Source organism: Bombina bombina, chromosome 1 (genome assembly GCF_027579735.1).
Source record: "Bombina bombina isolate aBomBom1 chromosome 1, aBomBom1.pri, whole genome shotgun sequence".
In the NCBI taxonomy this organism is placed as follows: Eukaryota; Metazoa; Chordata; class Amphibia; order Anura; family Bombinatoridae; genus Bombina; species Bombina bombina.
The window spans coordinates 733,424,036-733,441,153 of NC_069499.1; positions in this window are offsets into that span (position 1 = coordinate 733,424,036).

Consider the following 17,118-nt stretch of genomic DNA (forward strand, 5'->3'; position numbering starts at 1 on the left):
ATGTTGTTCAATAATAAAATTAATCCTCAAAAATACAACTTGCCTAATAATTCTGCACTCCCTGTATACATTGTATATAATTGCTAAATAATCCCATAATTTAAAATAGATGTAAATCAGCACTATAGAAAACAATAGACAATGCATGATAATATAGACTTATACATAGGGGCCTATCTATCAGGCTCCGAATGGAGCTTGATGTCCCGTGTTTCTGGCGAGCCTGCAGACTCGCCAGAAACAGCAGTTATGAAGCAGCAGTCACAAAGACCGCTGCTCCATAACCTGACCTTTGATAAATAGGGGCCAATGTATGCAGACAAAGGTGAATTTTTATTAATAGTTACACAAGCAAATGTAAATTATGTTTGTATTAAAACCACAAGGAGAAACAGTAGGCATTTCTACAAATCAATATACATCTTGCATACCCAAAATTGACTTTCTATCCTTTCCTCTAATTGATGCATTAACTATAGCAACACTTCTAGATAATAGAAGTAAATTGGAAAGTTTTTTAAAATTGTATTCTCTATCTGAATCATGGAAAAAATAAATTTGGGTTTCAGGTCCCTTTAAGTTATGACTATAGTTTATGCCCATTAAAATGATTGTATAGGCATAAAAAAAATAGGTTAATGTGTGTGCTTTATTTTAAATGAGTGATGTGGTATATTTAAAACTTAACATTTCATTTCCAGAATACTGTCACTGACAATACAAACCAGCCTTCTCACAAATCCACCACGGATGAGGTTGACAGTATGTCAATGTCAAACAATTAGCTGATGCATCCTCTGTGGCTGACACCTATATGGTATTACTGCAGATGCTTTGTAATGTCTATTAGAATGGGGAACTGACTGTCAGATGCAGAATGGTTTTAACCTAATAAATATGACATTTTTAAAAATTACTTATTTTTCTAAAATATATTCATTAATTTTATTTTCTTTACCTCTATTTATTAATTGTAACATTAGAGAAGAATGGAAATGTCCCTTTAAATCTCCACAATCTATCTGGGCTAAGTAAGCTAATGCATTATTTTTTTTTTTTTGCAAGTATCTGTAACATGGTAGAATCAAATAAAAGAATGTTGTGAAACTAATGAATAGAACGTCAAAGCATTTAAAGTGAGAATGTTTAAAACATCTATGAAGGAGGATCCCAAACTAATTTCTATTGATTCTTTCAAGAGACGTTGCCTTAGCTTATTGTTCTTCAATAGAATTTAAATTATCAGATGCTGAACAATTATCTAGCTACAAATTGTAACCATGATTAAAGAGCCAAAAGACTGCTGAATAGACTCACTGCAGTCTACTAAAACAGCATTGCCTGCCAAAGTATACTACTATACTTATCAGTCCTAAAAAGCAAGTGTTAAATCTAATATTCATAACTAATGTAATTTATTTAAGTATATGTTAAAAGACAGAACATTTTATACCTTAGAACAGGGGTCAGCAACCTTTGCACCCCAGATGTTTTGGAACTACATTGTAGTTCCAAAACATCTTGGGGTCCAAGGTTGCTGACCCCTGCATTAGACTATACCAAAATAAATTAAATAGAATAAACTCTTATTCACGTTAAAAGCACACAAAAGCATACGCCTAGATTACGAGTTTTGCGTTAGAAGGGGTACGTTAGTTACGCGTCTTTAATTTTCTAAGCGCACTTTATTTAATGTAGGTATTACGAGTCTCAAAACAACCTCCTAACGCATCACGGTAACACGACTACCGCGTTTATTTTATACGCTTAATCATGCCCGCGTTAAACAGTCTCCCATAGAGATCAATGAGAAATCAAAGAAGTACGCATTTTTCACCTAACACTCAATCTCGCGAGAAATACGCACTGCTCTGTCATATTACGTATACCACATAATGCACAACAAAAACACACAGCAAATGTACTAACAACAATCACGCAACATAGCACATACGAATTACACATTCACAAGCGGAAAAATTAAAAAAAATTACACTAAACGAGGAATACAGATATACCTTGCGATCTTACAACACGGAACAAAACAACACGGAAAAAAAATTGCACACTCATACACAAACAAAACACTCGCATTCAACATTACGGAATATTATTACAAACAAACATTTACAACACTTCACAAATACGACACCATCACAAATCAACATTTAGATTTACACATAATACTTTTGGACAATGTTATGCAAAACGATCACTATGACATCATCGCATTCTACACATTCCACAAATACTAACTCAATATAAACATGCGCAAATTCACACAACTAATACACATTGCACACATACTAATTACTAACAAAGCACATCTGAACAGAATTTACAAGGCAAATCGGTACATCAGTAAACATTTACATAGGGTATATAAGCACGCCACAAGCAAGGCTTCTTTGACTGTGTTGCTGGTGGGTTTTTGGAGATTATAGAGAGATATTTAGTGCGTTATTGTGAGAGTTAGTGTGAGTTAGTGTTCTTGTGAGAGTTAGTTAATGTTAGTGTGAGAGACTGAGTTAGTGTTATTGTGAGACTTAGTTAGTGGTAGTGTGAGTTAGTGGTAGTGTGAGAGTTAGTGGTAGTGTGAGTTAGGGGTAGTGTGAGAGTTAGTTAGTGGTAGTGTGAGAGTTAGTTAGCGGTAGTGTGAGAGAGTTAGTTAGCGGTAGTGTGAGATAGTGAGTTAGTGGTAGTGTGAGATAGTGAGTTAGTGGTAGTGAGCGAGAGTTGGTTTGGGTGAGTGTGCGAGTGGTTTTTCTGTATACTTAACACATTTACATGCAAACACATTCAATACATACATACACTTATCAATAACACTACATACACTCCATACCCCATTCCCTGGAATCCCATTCCCTTTCATCCCATACCCCATTCCCTGTAATCCCATACCCCATTCCCTTTCATTCCATACCCCATTCCCTTTCATTCCATACCCCATTCCCTGTAAGCCCATAACTATCCCATAGTTGGATTTTGTTTACATATCCTCATTTTAGTCTTCTTATACATTTTTGTTTGTTAAATACTCCTTACCCTCTTTTATTTATATCCCTTTCACACTTTGAGCACTTTTTATTTTTTGTTTTTTTATTTTGACCCCCTTTCATTTGTGCACATTAACTTTTTGTTGGAGTATGTCAGGAGGGTGGGCTAAGGGGCCGATTAGCCCGGAACTATTACAGTTCCTCAGGACTGAGTTTAGACAAGAGGTTATAGAGGAGGTCAGACAGGAGTTTAGTCAGGAGAGGGGGAGTGGGAGAGGGAGAAGAAGAGGAACAGGACTGGAAGGGGGACAGGAAGGGGGGGGGAAGGGGGGGAGGAAGCAGTGGGTGGACCCCGACACTTTTTTCAAGATGAACAAGTGGCTGGGCCCAGTGGCGGCCAGCGTAGAGCTTCACAGTCCGGGAATCAGAGGACACCATCACAGGGGAAAACCAAGCTGACTAGGGAGGCGAGGTATACTATGGAGGAGAAGGAGGCCCTCGTAGAGGCTTATATGCAGAGGGCTAGGAGGCTGCAGGCTCAGAAGGCCACCCCTAGGGAGAAGAGGAAGCTAAGGCTGGAGATCAGGGATGTAGTTAATGCAGTGGGGGCACGTAACAGGGATGTCAAGTCTATAAAGCATCGCTACCGGGACTGCAAAATGGAACTCAAAAGAAAGAACTCCCGGGAGTACCAATACGCAACAGGGACCAGTGGTGGGCCTGAAATGATGGTGTAGTATTCCCGATGGGAGGAAATGTTGCGTCCCAGCATCTCCGAGGTGGCCATAGTCGGGATCGGAGGAGTCGATACCGGGAACCTGCCACTCTCATCTGACGGTAAGCTCATGTAATAATCTCTGTACATCAAAAATAAAGAATGTATTCAAGGATATGATTAACGCAATTACGCTTTTTTACACATTATTACGTAAACGCATTCACAATTACCTTGTGATTACATTAGTATCTAGGCTACAGGTTAGGTGTGCATTTAAACAGACTGAAAACAAACGCAAAACACATTCACATTGACCAGATAAATATCAGAAACACGGTTTGGAAAATGCAGAAATTGCATTGATTGTTATATTTCAAAGTTGATTAATGAGGCTGCATTTGTAATTCTATTGTAAGCAAAAGCATTTACATCTTTATTTGGAACTATGCTAATATATACATTTCTTTCTTTTTACAATATACAGAGTCTGGGGAGAAGGCAGCACACCAACTACAGGCTCCTCCTTCACCCAGGTATGAGAGTGGTGGAGATGACTCGCCACCTCAGGGAGACATGGAAGACATCCCTCTATACTCCTCAGAAGAAGAAGCCCCCACTGCAGAAGAGATCCCTGCAGCAGCCCCTCCTGCACCAGCAGCCCGCCTTGCACCAGCAGCCCGCCATGCACCAGCAACCCCTCAGGAGGAGATAGCAGAGGTGCAGATATTACGAGATTTTCAAGAACACATGTGTGCCTCCCGGAGGGAAAATCTTCAAAGCAGAATCCAGATGACAGAAGACATTCATGCCATTCGAAAAGGCCAAAGAGAGCTTATACAAGGCCAAAGAGACATTATCCAAGGACAAAACGAGATCTTGCATACACTCAGAGATATATTGCAGGTCCTCCGGGAGGCACATAACGAACCATCTGCTGCTGGGCCATCTGCTCTTGTGCCATCTGCTGCTGGGCCATATCATCCTGGGCCATCTGCTGCTGGGCCATCTGATTCTGATCCTGGGCCATCTGCTCATGGTACTCCTCAATCTCCTCCTCAGCCAGGTCTTCCCAGTACTCCTCCATCCCCTCTTCCACAAACATCTCCCATGAGAACTCGTAGGAGGGGGCAGTTTCCCCCCCCCCCCCCCGCCCAGAGCCTCAGTCTCGTGGGAAGAGGGGAAGGAAGAGGAAGTAAGTATTTTTTGCTATATATATTTTTATTTATTTAATGTGTAATGGATAGGTATGTGATGATGTGGTCTTCTTACACTTGTGGACCAAACTCTGTACATAATCTGCTTCTATGGGACCGGGTCCATGGAGGCAGATTGTTTGCAGAGTGTGGGTTACAAGTGTGTGGACACCACATCATCACATACCTATCCTTGTTGATTACATTGATTGGTTTCTGTGATGTGATGTCCAAACTGTTTCCCTAATCTCAAACAAAATGACCATTACAATTATACATGATGGCATATTACTGTTTGAATGCCAACAACACAGCTTAAAGGGACGCATTATCAAGTTTGGAAAAACAGCACTTAGAGAAATGCACATTTTACTTCTGTGATTAACCTTGTATCTATGCCTTGGAAAAATTACCACTTATTTATGTTCTTTTGACAGACCAACATTTCAGCCAATCACTGATCAATCCAGGGTAACTATACTGTATGAGCTCAATGTTTTCTATATGAAAATGCAAAACAAAAATGCCCTCTAGTGGTGAAAATGCATTCATATTAGATGCACTCTTCAAGCTCTAAGAAATAAGATGATTTCAGATAAGAGCAGATGAACCTCCTAGGTTTAGCTATCAACTAAGAATAACAAGAGAACTAAGATAAATTGGTGATAAACCTTTGAGATATATTTTTGTAAAAATTGCATTTTTGGACATTAAAATCATTACTGTTTTTCTTGACTGTCCCTTTAAAAAATAACATATGCTAACATATACTAATCCTTAGGGATTGTTGGTATATCTGCATGTACTTGTTCAAACATGAAAATATTGGAATAGGATACTAAGCCTGTATGCCATATTTCTATTGACGTGTTAAATAAAGTCGATTTTCTTAAAGAGACATTATTGTGTTTGAATTATTTAAGAAAGACATTTCATTTAGAAGGAATATGGTTTCAGGTCCTTTTACGAGTTACTTTAGAAATATATGCTCACACTAATATATTTGGAGATTAACCAATGTGGAACTCATACATGACACAATACTGAGCATTTACATTAAAGGGACAGTATACAATCATTTTCAGAGAACTGCATGTAATAGACACTACTATAAACAACAAGATGACCACATACTGATATCAAAATCCATGAGAAAATTGTTTAAAGACTTACTTAGAAAATCTGTTTAGCTTTGTTGAAAAGTTAGCTTGAAAGCCCATTCCATGTGGTAAATAAGACAACCCCCCTTCCTTTGCATATGAAAAGACCCTTTACACAAACAGGAGCAAGCTGGAGAAGGTAGCTGATGGTACTCACATCAAACTTTGAGGCTTGGGTAGGAGTCAAAAAATCACTGCAATGTTATTTAAACATAAGCAAAACTAGACATTGATTATAAAAAAGGACTATATAAATAGATCGAAAAAACATATATGTGTTGAAAAAATGAGTGTATAATGTCCCTTTAATAAAAAATAACACAACATAACATCTAGAATAAGTAGGCATCTCATATATTTAGCATATGATAAAGACCAATGCATATTGATTACTTGATTCAAATACAATAGCGCATCTTTAGGAATTAGATATGTAGAAAATTCAACACAACACAGTCATTATTTATAAAAAGGAAAATATTGTTGACAAACATATTAAACAAGATGGACTATATTCATGGATTTGCACTTGCCTCAAAATATCTTATGTAGGAAAACATATTGCTTTCATTCGTTTATTCAACGAGACAGCCATCAAAAGAGATTTTTGTGTTCTTTATCATCTATGGTTCAACAATGTACATGATTCAAAAAATCCATACTCAACATGGTTTTAAACTTGTCTTCTCATTCACAAACGTGGGTTACGTGCAAATTCAAATATTGCGGGACTACGTAATCCAATCAGACAGTTTTTACACCTTGGCATGTGACGTCTTAATTAACATGGCGCATCCTTGATCACGTAAAAATGCCATCCAATCAAAGGCGCATCCTTGATCGCGTAAAAACGCCATCCAATCAAAGGCGCATCCTTGATCGCGTAAAAACCCATCCAATCTATGGTGCATCCTTAATCTCATAAAATCATCAGCCAATAGAAGGACTCATTTGACAACTTGGCAGGTGATGTCTTAAGCAACATGGCGCATCCTTGATTGCGTAAAAATGTCAGCCAATACAAGGACTCATTTGACAGCTTGGCAGGTGACGTCTTAAGCAAGATGGCACATCCTTGATCGCGTAAAAACTTCAGCCAATACAAGGACTCATTTGACAGCTTGGCAGGTGACGTCTTAAGCAACATGGCGCATCCGTGATCGCATATAAATGTCAGCAAATACAAGGACTCATTTGACAGCTTAGCATGTCAATAAGAAATGTATTTATATTTTCTAAACTAGTATGTTCTATATTGGTAGCTATGAATGTCACGCTAAATAACGTAATATTGCGATATATGAAATAGAATCCATTGTTGAAACTAAGGATATATTTCATTAGAAGCAGAGGATTATTAACTATTTAGCGAGCAGCGGGGTTTAAATAGACCTGAAAACAACATTTTATGTTACAAGATTATGTAGGATATTGCAATTTGAAATACATTTTCAAATTGAATTTAATCTTTGGATTATTGTGTTTCATGTCCCTTTAAATGATAAATAATGCTAGGAGATACATTATGAAAATAGGAAATGTTTATACATTATATGTTACCTATAGCTATGGTGTCCATCTTTACCATTTAAAAAGGAACACATGAGAAATACATATGTCAGGGATGTTTTCAGATATGTTAAGATTTATTTGGAATAACAATAATGACACATGTATTGATCAAACGTGTCACTTATTCAAGTTGAAATATGGTCAGCCTACCCATAGCAATATATCGTAGGATAATTAAAGAGAAAAAAGAATAAGAGAAAGATATTAATCATCTAAAATATGCGCATTACACAGTGATTGATTTTGGTACACTACTACAATAAGATATAAGTGAAATTGGAATACATGTGCTGTCAACATTCAAAGAAGAGTCTGTTTTTATAAATATTATATGTCCATGTTGATGTAAAAAGGACACAAATACATTAGAAATGCATATCAATTCCTTAAGAATTGTAGTCAGCATCACTTAAAGGGACATGAAATACAAACAATTAAGTTTCAGGATTCACAGAGAGGATACTATTTACATCAAATTTAAAATTTACATAGATTATCTCATATCAATCCTGGGATCATTTGTTAAAGGTGCATCAATTCACGAATAGTTTAGAAATTAACACATGGATGTGCAAAAAAAAGAAAATATATATATATATATATATATATATATATATATATATACAATCAGCAATATATATAGAGAACTTCAGTCCTATGCTAATCATAATCTTGCAAAGATAAACCTTTATGAAAAGTATATCAAGAAAATGACTCAAATTCAATATTAAATTTATTGACAATTGTATTATATTTATGAATCATGAAAGACCATTATTTTGTTTCATGTCCCTTTAAGGATTAACCACATAAACTATAGATTTCAATCAATGACATGAATAAAAAGGGCAAATAATATTGTAATGACATGTATTTTATTATTATGTCATAAAACATAAAGAAATAATATAACGTTAGAAAAAAAATATTGAAAAATCTGCCCCATTGGAGCCATTTGACAAGGTAAAAGAGTGCATCAAAGTCCTATGAGGGAGTTGACAAGGGCCAACACAGCCCCATTGGAGCCATTTGACAAGGTAAAAGAGTGCATCACAGTCCTTGGAGGGAGCTGACAAGGACCAACACAGCCCCATTAAAGCCATTTGACAAGGTAAAAGAGTGCATCACAGTCCTTGGAGGGAGTTGACAAGGGCCAACACAGCCCCATTGGAGCCATTTGACCAGGCAAAAGAGTGCATCACAGTCCTTGGAGGGAGTTGACAAGGACCAACACAGCCCCATTAAAACCATTTGACCAGGTAAAAGAGTGCATCACAGTCCTTGGAGGGAGTTGACAAGGGCCAACACAGCCCCATTAAAGCAATTTGACAAGGTAAAAGAGTGCATCACAGTCCTTGGAGGGAGTTGACAAGGGCCAACACAGCCCCATTGGAGCCATTTGACAGGGTAAAAGAGTGCATCACAGTCCTTGGAGGGAGTTGATAAGAGCCAACACAGCCCCATTGGAGCCATTTGACAAGGTAAAAGAGTGCATCACAGTCCTTGGAGGGAATTGACAAGGGCCAACACAGCCCCATTGGAGCCATTTGACCAGGTAAAAGAGTGCATCACAGTCCTTGGAGGGAGTTGACAAGGGCCAACAAAGCCCCATTGGAGCCATTTGAGAAGGTAAAAGAGTGCAACAGGCACAACAAAAAAATGAAAAAGGCCAAATGGCAACAACAACAACTGTAAAAAAGGTAACATGTGGACGGAAGATTTGTATCTGTGCCCTCGGAGCATCTCCGGATCCTCCACTTATGGGTCATCAGCATCACCCTCATCTTCCTGTGCATGTCCAGCTCCAGATTCAAGCATTGACTCTACACGCATCATACGTCGTAGAGTCAATTGCTGAACCTGCAGCTGGGCATTCATGGTGTCATGCATCCTTCCCAGGAACAGACTGTTCCTCTAGCATCAGCCATGCTGAGTCACAACCTAAAATAAAGCAAAAAAAGAATATTAATGATAATTACATAACATGATAAAAAGAGAGCAAAGATACATTGTAATAATAAAGACAAATCACTATTATAATTAAATATTCTATCTCGAAAATTTACACATTAAATATGTTCTTCAGACATAAACCATTAAAGGGACAGTTTACTCAAACATGTTCTCCCCTTTAATTGGTTCACAATGATCCTCTTTACCAGCTTGAGTGTATTAAATTATTTAAAATTATTTCCATTGTCCTTACATTGGCATTTGAAATAGTTTAGTTAGCCTGTGGTATCCACACCTATACTTAAACCTTTTGGCCTTGAGGCCAAGTTGAGTAAACACAGCAAGCTAAACAAATTACACTCCCAGTGGGTTATAGAAGAGATAAGGTAAGAAAAAGTTATGTTTCTATTGTTCTATCCAAGTAGTGGTGATTGGTATACGGAGTGATATGAGATCAAATATGTTATAATGTGGATTTACATTCAGCAAGATACGCTATCTGCACACTGAGTTTACTATTTGCAAGTATTTTACGTTGTAAGGTAATATTAATAACAAATCTGTGTGTGTCGTCACTTTCCAGATTGTAAGTTAATGTTGTTGCAATTCGTATGTATCATATATGTCCCTTGTCAGTCTTGTCAATGGAGTAAGCAGAATATTAAGCGTGTAAGCGCCGTAAATGTATAACACTAATTGCAGAGTATTTTTACCTTTTTTTCTGCTGATTCCGCTCTGCGGGCTGACAACCAGACTTCTTGCATACAGGTAAGAAGACACTCCCCTGTCTCCTGGGAGAAAAATCCAATCTGAAGCACAATTGCTTATACCTGATGCAAAGAAAGAAAATCCGCAAACAGTCATGCAGGTAAAAACTGACTTTATTTAAAGTCACAAACTTGAAAGGGTACATACAAGCTCGGGAGAGAGCTAGGAACAAAAGAGAGCGTCCGACGCGTTTCCTGCCCGTAGGCACTTCATCAGGGACTAAACTAAGTTAATCAAATGCTTCTTTTTAAAAAGGCACTTCCTGCTACGTAAAACCGATCATACCTAGAATTAAGCACACCTGTTGTCTACTCCTGAAGGGCAATCCAATTCATGGCATTACATTTCTTACAATGTGAACAACATTCCACTAGCACCAATAAAGTCACAGATTAAATTGTATATAAAATTGTATATAAATCTTGTATCAAAGCAGTGCCTGTCGTGGGAAATACATTTTATAAACATTAAGAAGAAAACTGGCTATGTAGTCTATATGAACTAAATGTTCATATCTGAAGCACTTTTGATGAACAATAAAAAAGAAAAATCTTTTAAAATTTAAATTCCTATAAATCCTGAGTTCACAATAACTACAAAGTGAATCGAGTTAAGCACATATTATTGTTACACTTTGTAATGGATATTAAATTCAATTCAATTTTTAGGGTATAACTGATACGGAGAATTTAACTAGTTCGAACCTGAAGTGAAACAATAATAAAACAGCGACATTGATGTCAGTAAAATATACATAATAACATATTCTTTAGTACTAGTCGCTGTTATCGTTCAAGCAATATTTACACTACATTATGTCACATCCTGTCCTTATCGCTAACTATGCCATAACATGTAAATACTGCCACATGATAAAATTGTTCTACTGATTTCCATACATCTTTAAACCTGAGAAACTGTGCAGGAGCGCCAAAAACCCCCGTAGCCAAACATTTTGTCTCACACTTTATCTCAATGAATATACCAATAAATGACAACAACCTTAGAACAATGTTAGGGTTCCAGGGGATAGATATAGTACAGAACAGTATGAAAGGGGGTGATAGGACAGCCATACTCAATAGGAAGGAGGCTTTCTGGATCTTTACCTTATCTACGGGTATTCCACATGGAATGAACAAAATCACTGATTTGTGATATTTCGTGGATTAGTCTTAACATTATTTCTGATAAATGTAACCAATTCCATGAACATTCACATAATGGGGTGAAATAATCTTTAATAATATACAGTTATATTAATATGCAAGCAATTTTAACTCCAGTAGAATCTCCCTGTTTTTTCCTTTTTTCTCCCTTTTTTTCTCTTTTTTTTCTCTTTCTTTCTGAGAGCTGTGCATCAGTGTGTCTGTAGACCAGTCATTAATTGGTACCTCTATTAATCTATTGACATGGATATTGCGAGACAAAGTTCACACATAAATACACTGTTAAATTCACTAATATGCTTCTATATAGTTGTTATATTTAATTAGATATCACGAATATTTTAAACACACTACGGTTTTATAACAAAGTTATCGTGTTTATTACACATACATAGAATAATTCACTAACATATATATGTTGTATAACACATATAACATATATATTACTATTATGTTGTAGTATCATACGGTCAGTGTAATTTATATTTCACATAAATGAGCACTTTTTATTTTTATTTTAGTGGTGTTATAGATCAATAACAACATTTATAAGTTAGGAACACATAAGTTTTATTGCAAGCACCGAGATGTCAAAAAAACATGTCAATATGTGTAATATATATATAAAATTATGTACTAAGTGAACTATATATAAACGAATAGTAACAATAATCAATAGTTAATAAAGAATATTTCTGGTAGTTCAGCTGCTGCACAGTTTCTCAGGTTTAAAGATGTACGGGAATCAGTAGAACAATTTTATCATGTGGCAGTATTTACATGTTACGGGCGGCATAGTTAGCGATAAGGACAGAATGTGACATAATGTAGTTTAAATATTGCTTGAACGATAACAGCGACTAATACTAAAGAATATGTTATTATGTATATTTTACTGACATCAATGTCGCTGTTTTATTATTGTTTCACTTCAGGTTCGAACTGGTTAAATTCTCTGTATCAGTTATACCCTAAAAATTAAATTGAATTTAATATCCATTACAAAGTGTAACAATAATATGTGTTTAACTCGATTCTCTTTGTAGTTATTGTGAACTCAGGATTTATAGGAATTTAAATTTTAAAAGATTTTTCTTTTTTATTGTTCATCAAAAGTGCTTCAGATATGGACATTTAGTTCATATAGACTACATAGCCAGTTTTCTTCTTAATGTTTATAACATGTATTTCCCACGACAGGCACTGCTTTGATACAAGATTTATATACAATTTTATATACAATTTAATCTGTGACTTTATTGGTGCTAGTGGAATGTTGTTTACATTGTAAGAAATGTAATGCCATGAATTGGATAGCCCTTCAGGAGTAGACAACAGCTGTGCTTAATTCTAGGTATGAACGGTTTTACGTAGCAGGAAGTGCTTTTTTAAAAAGAAGCATTTGATTAACTTAGTTTAGTCCCTGACGAAGTGCCTACGGGCAGGAAACGCGTCGGACGTTCTCTTTTGTTCCTAGCTCTCTCCTGAGCTTGTATGTACCCTTTCAATTTTGTGACTTTAAATAAAGTCAGTTTTTACCTGAATGACTGCGGATTTTCTTTCTTTGCATCAGGTATAAACAATTGTGCTTCATAATGTGGATTTAGAATGATACTTACAACTGTGCCTGGGAAGGACAATCTGACACCCAGGACAATGAAGGTGGGGACTGGGGGGATTGAAGGGGGGAGGGATGGGATTGGGCTGGGGAGGGAAGGGGGAGGGCTGTGATTGGGCTGGGGAGGGAAGGGGGGAGGGATGGGATTGGGCTGGGGAGGGAAGGGGGGATGGATGGGCTGCCGCTCTGGGTTAGCCCGTACAGCTTGGGAGTCAGGGGCCTGGTGAGTTGTGGGCTGGTCAGGTGGGGGAGCTGTACAGGCCAAAATACGGGGAGATCGGCGAGGGGGAGCAAAGGGGCGTTTGTTGGGAGGGACAGGACAGGAGGAATGGGAAGGACGGGAGGGGCTTCTACCTGGGGAGGGACTTCTACCTTGGGAGGGGCCTGGGGAGGGTCAGGAAGCTGATGCCCAGAAGAGGAAGGTCCATCTGAAATATATAATAAAAATATATTAACATCTCATACATCATGAAATGAAATCAAGGCATTTAAACATGATTATGTTTTATGTATACTTAGAAGTGCTTTTGAATTTATAAACAATGATGACATAAGGATATGGTCTTCATATAGGCACTCAGATGAATAGCAATGACTTTCTGTACAATCAGAAGATGATTATTGTAGTTTGGCATGGAATATGCATGTGACATCTTGATGTCATTAATGACAAATCATACATAAATGAAAGAAAAATACAAACATATGTTCATGCTGTATGATATAAAAAGGGGGCAGTAGTGTTTTCTAAAAATAATGGAATAATAATTTTTAAAGGGCCAAAGCTGTAGACTTTGATTTTCTTCCAGAGAATGTTTTCAAACAATAATACATGTTCGATACATGTTATATATATTTGACATACCATCAGACTCCAAGGAAGCCACTTCCTCCTCCATCTCACATGTTATATCAATCTCTGTAAAACATAACATGTTGTGTACACATTAAAATCAGATCTTATAACATATGTTACTGTTGCATCAATGTTTCATTAAAGATATACTGAGCCAAAGTTATGAATTACATCATTTTGATGGAGCATACAAATGACATTAGATTTGTTATTCTCGATGAGTAATAATTACATTTTAGTGTCTGTATTTTTACAATTATCTCAAAAGCAGAGTACATGGAACATTTAAGAGTTCTCATGTGTGTATCACTTGATGATTGTTGTCTAAATTTATAATAAAAAGAAACATATGCTATCCATGTTCTGAAGAACAAAGGTGTAGACTAAGAAGCTTTGAGATCTTAATCTATCCAGATTAAAAAATAAATAGATATATAATCAGAGGAGTAAATTATCTGTTTTATTCAAATATAATGCTTCATCAGAATCATGATCATAATATTTATTACAAATACACCTTCAATGGCATATGCATGAGTCAATGGACTTACCCAAAGCCTGCAAAGGCATCTAATCATTGGTGCTGGATCCCTCTGGACTACCCACAACAACTACATCTATTAATGATATAGATATATATTAGTGAACACAGTTTGGACATCACTAAATCCCATCAGTATCGAATTTTCAAAAGAATATACTTAGAAATGTGAAGAATAGACCACTAATATGACCAATAAATGCATGAGTTAATCAAGGTGATTATAAAGAAAATGATGTCTTTAACATATGTTTAATTTCTTACTAAATTAGACAGACTATTCATCTCATATGATTCTATTACATATCTAAATATACCTATTGATCGTTGATTTTGAAATAATACACACAAACAACACTTTGAATAACAACTGGTGAAAAATCATACCAAAGCCATGTGGCACATAGATCCATTTGTGCAATGTGCATTAATCTTTTTTTAGGACACAACACATATTGATCACAATGCAAAACTGAAGTTATTATGAAAAATATGTCATCATGACATCATGTGATATGATTTTCTAATAAGGATAACAATAGACTGAAGCAATTTAAATAATTAAATACAATTTGAAATTATTTTGAAATCATGTGTCTAAATCCTAAAAGTTAAATATTTGTTTTCATGTCCCTTTAAGGATAAGAATAAAAAAAAATGTATGAAATTTATAGTTTTAGAATCAGCACTTTTTAAAAAATGTGTTAGTGTGGTCTAAATGTATCCAAAAAATCACAAGAACTACACAGGGGCAGAATATAAAATGGGCAGGAACCTAAGCTTACATTAAAATGAAGATATCAAGAATAGAAGGGATATTTTCAAATACTCATAATTTTAGATTCGTATTGCAATGTAATCCCAACTTTGATTTGTTATTCTTAATTTAAAATAACCAGAAAAGATAATAAGAATATCCATATAAATATTGATCAATGTGAATGTATTATGTAATGTTAAGTCCAAGTTTGTAAGACAAAGGTAAATTAATATGAGACATACCATGCTGTGACGAACCCTGGCTTGAGGTTCCAGCACCAACATCAGGATCTGTAAAAAATTCAATGAGGATTGGATATCATTAATACAAATCAGGACATGGAGACAAACAATTTGATTTTTCAATTCTAATTGACAAAGTACAAATCTTTTTGTATTCACATGAGTTCATTGTTTCCTCAATTAATGTCTAAATAGATCCTGTATTCTTATTTTCAATCTTTTATGTTGTTGACTGTAGCTTTAATTGATTTTGTGTCTTCTTGCATTCTCAACAATTGATAGAGATAGTTCATTGTTTATTTTGATCTTGCTAGTATAGCTTTTATAATGTAGAAGATTGTAAATAAGGATACTGTATTCTTCCCATATATACTAATTAACATATACATTTGACCAACATGTCTAAAGCGATGCCAGTTACAGCAAACACATGTTCACGTGTGTGCGCAATTCTATCTTTCGTGATCATTGTGCAATGATTCCAAGCGGAATTGCGCATCCGTGATTTGACCAACATGTCTAAAGTGATGCCAGTTACAGCAAACACATGTTCACGTGTGTGTGCAATTCTATCTTTTGTGATCATTGCGCAATGATTCCAAGTGGAATTGGGCATCCGTGATTTGACCAACATGTCTAAAGCGATGCCAGTTACAGCAAACACATGTTTACGTGTGTGCGCAATTCTATCTTTCATGATCATTGCGCAATGATTCCAAGCGGAATTGCGCATCCGTGATTCAGAATTGTTTTGGATATAGTAGTGTGATGAGTAACATTTATAAAGACTTCAAATATATTGGCAATTGGGTGTATTACGAGATTCAAATCGTATATTTGTTAATATTGAACAATAGCAAATAATATTTAGAACTGTGTTATGATTCAATAGTCAATGTATGAAATGGCGGATGATAGGGATTTCACAGATGCGCAATTCCTTTTTCGCTCTGTGACGCATATTGTGTAGAGAGCAAGAAACATCACTCCTATTTCATGTGTGATGAATCTAAAATCCGATATCTGAACACCATATGTAGCATATGTTGTGAGATCTATATAGGTTGAATATATGACTATATACACATTTCTTAAAAAGTCTACTCAAATATTAATATATTATATGAAGTTGGATATTTACCTGGTTCAGATTCTCTATCATCCTCTCCCAGGCCACCGGATGGAGAAGCAACTGCACTGGCCTTCGGGTCAGGACTTTCTGATCCAGCAGCTGGGGGGGAAGAAGAAGAGGCCGAGGAGTGAGAGGATCTAAATCTGCGGGGGACCCAGAGATTGAGGAGGTCGCATTAAGTCACCTCATAAGGGAGTAGGTATAGTTTCCGTTGGGGCTTAGTTTTTTTCCCATCCCTCTTACGGGCTTTTAACCACTCCCTTATGAGGTCGACTTTTTTGTGCAGACGCAATCTCATATCTCCGAACCTCTGCATGATTTGATCCTGGCTCCTCTGGATGCCCAACACCAAATTAACATCATTGGTGATAGACGCCCAGAGGGCCTTCTTAATACTCTGCTTTGTCGACCTCTTCTTGTTCCCAAACAGCTGCGGA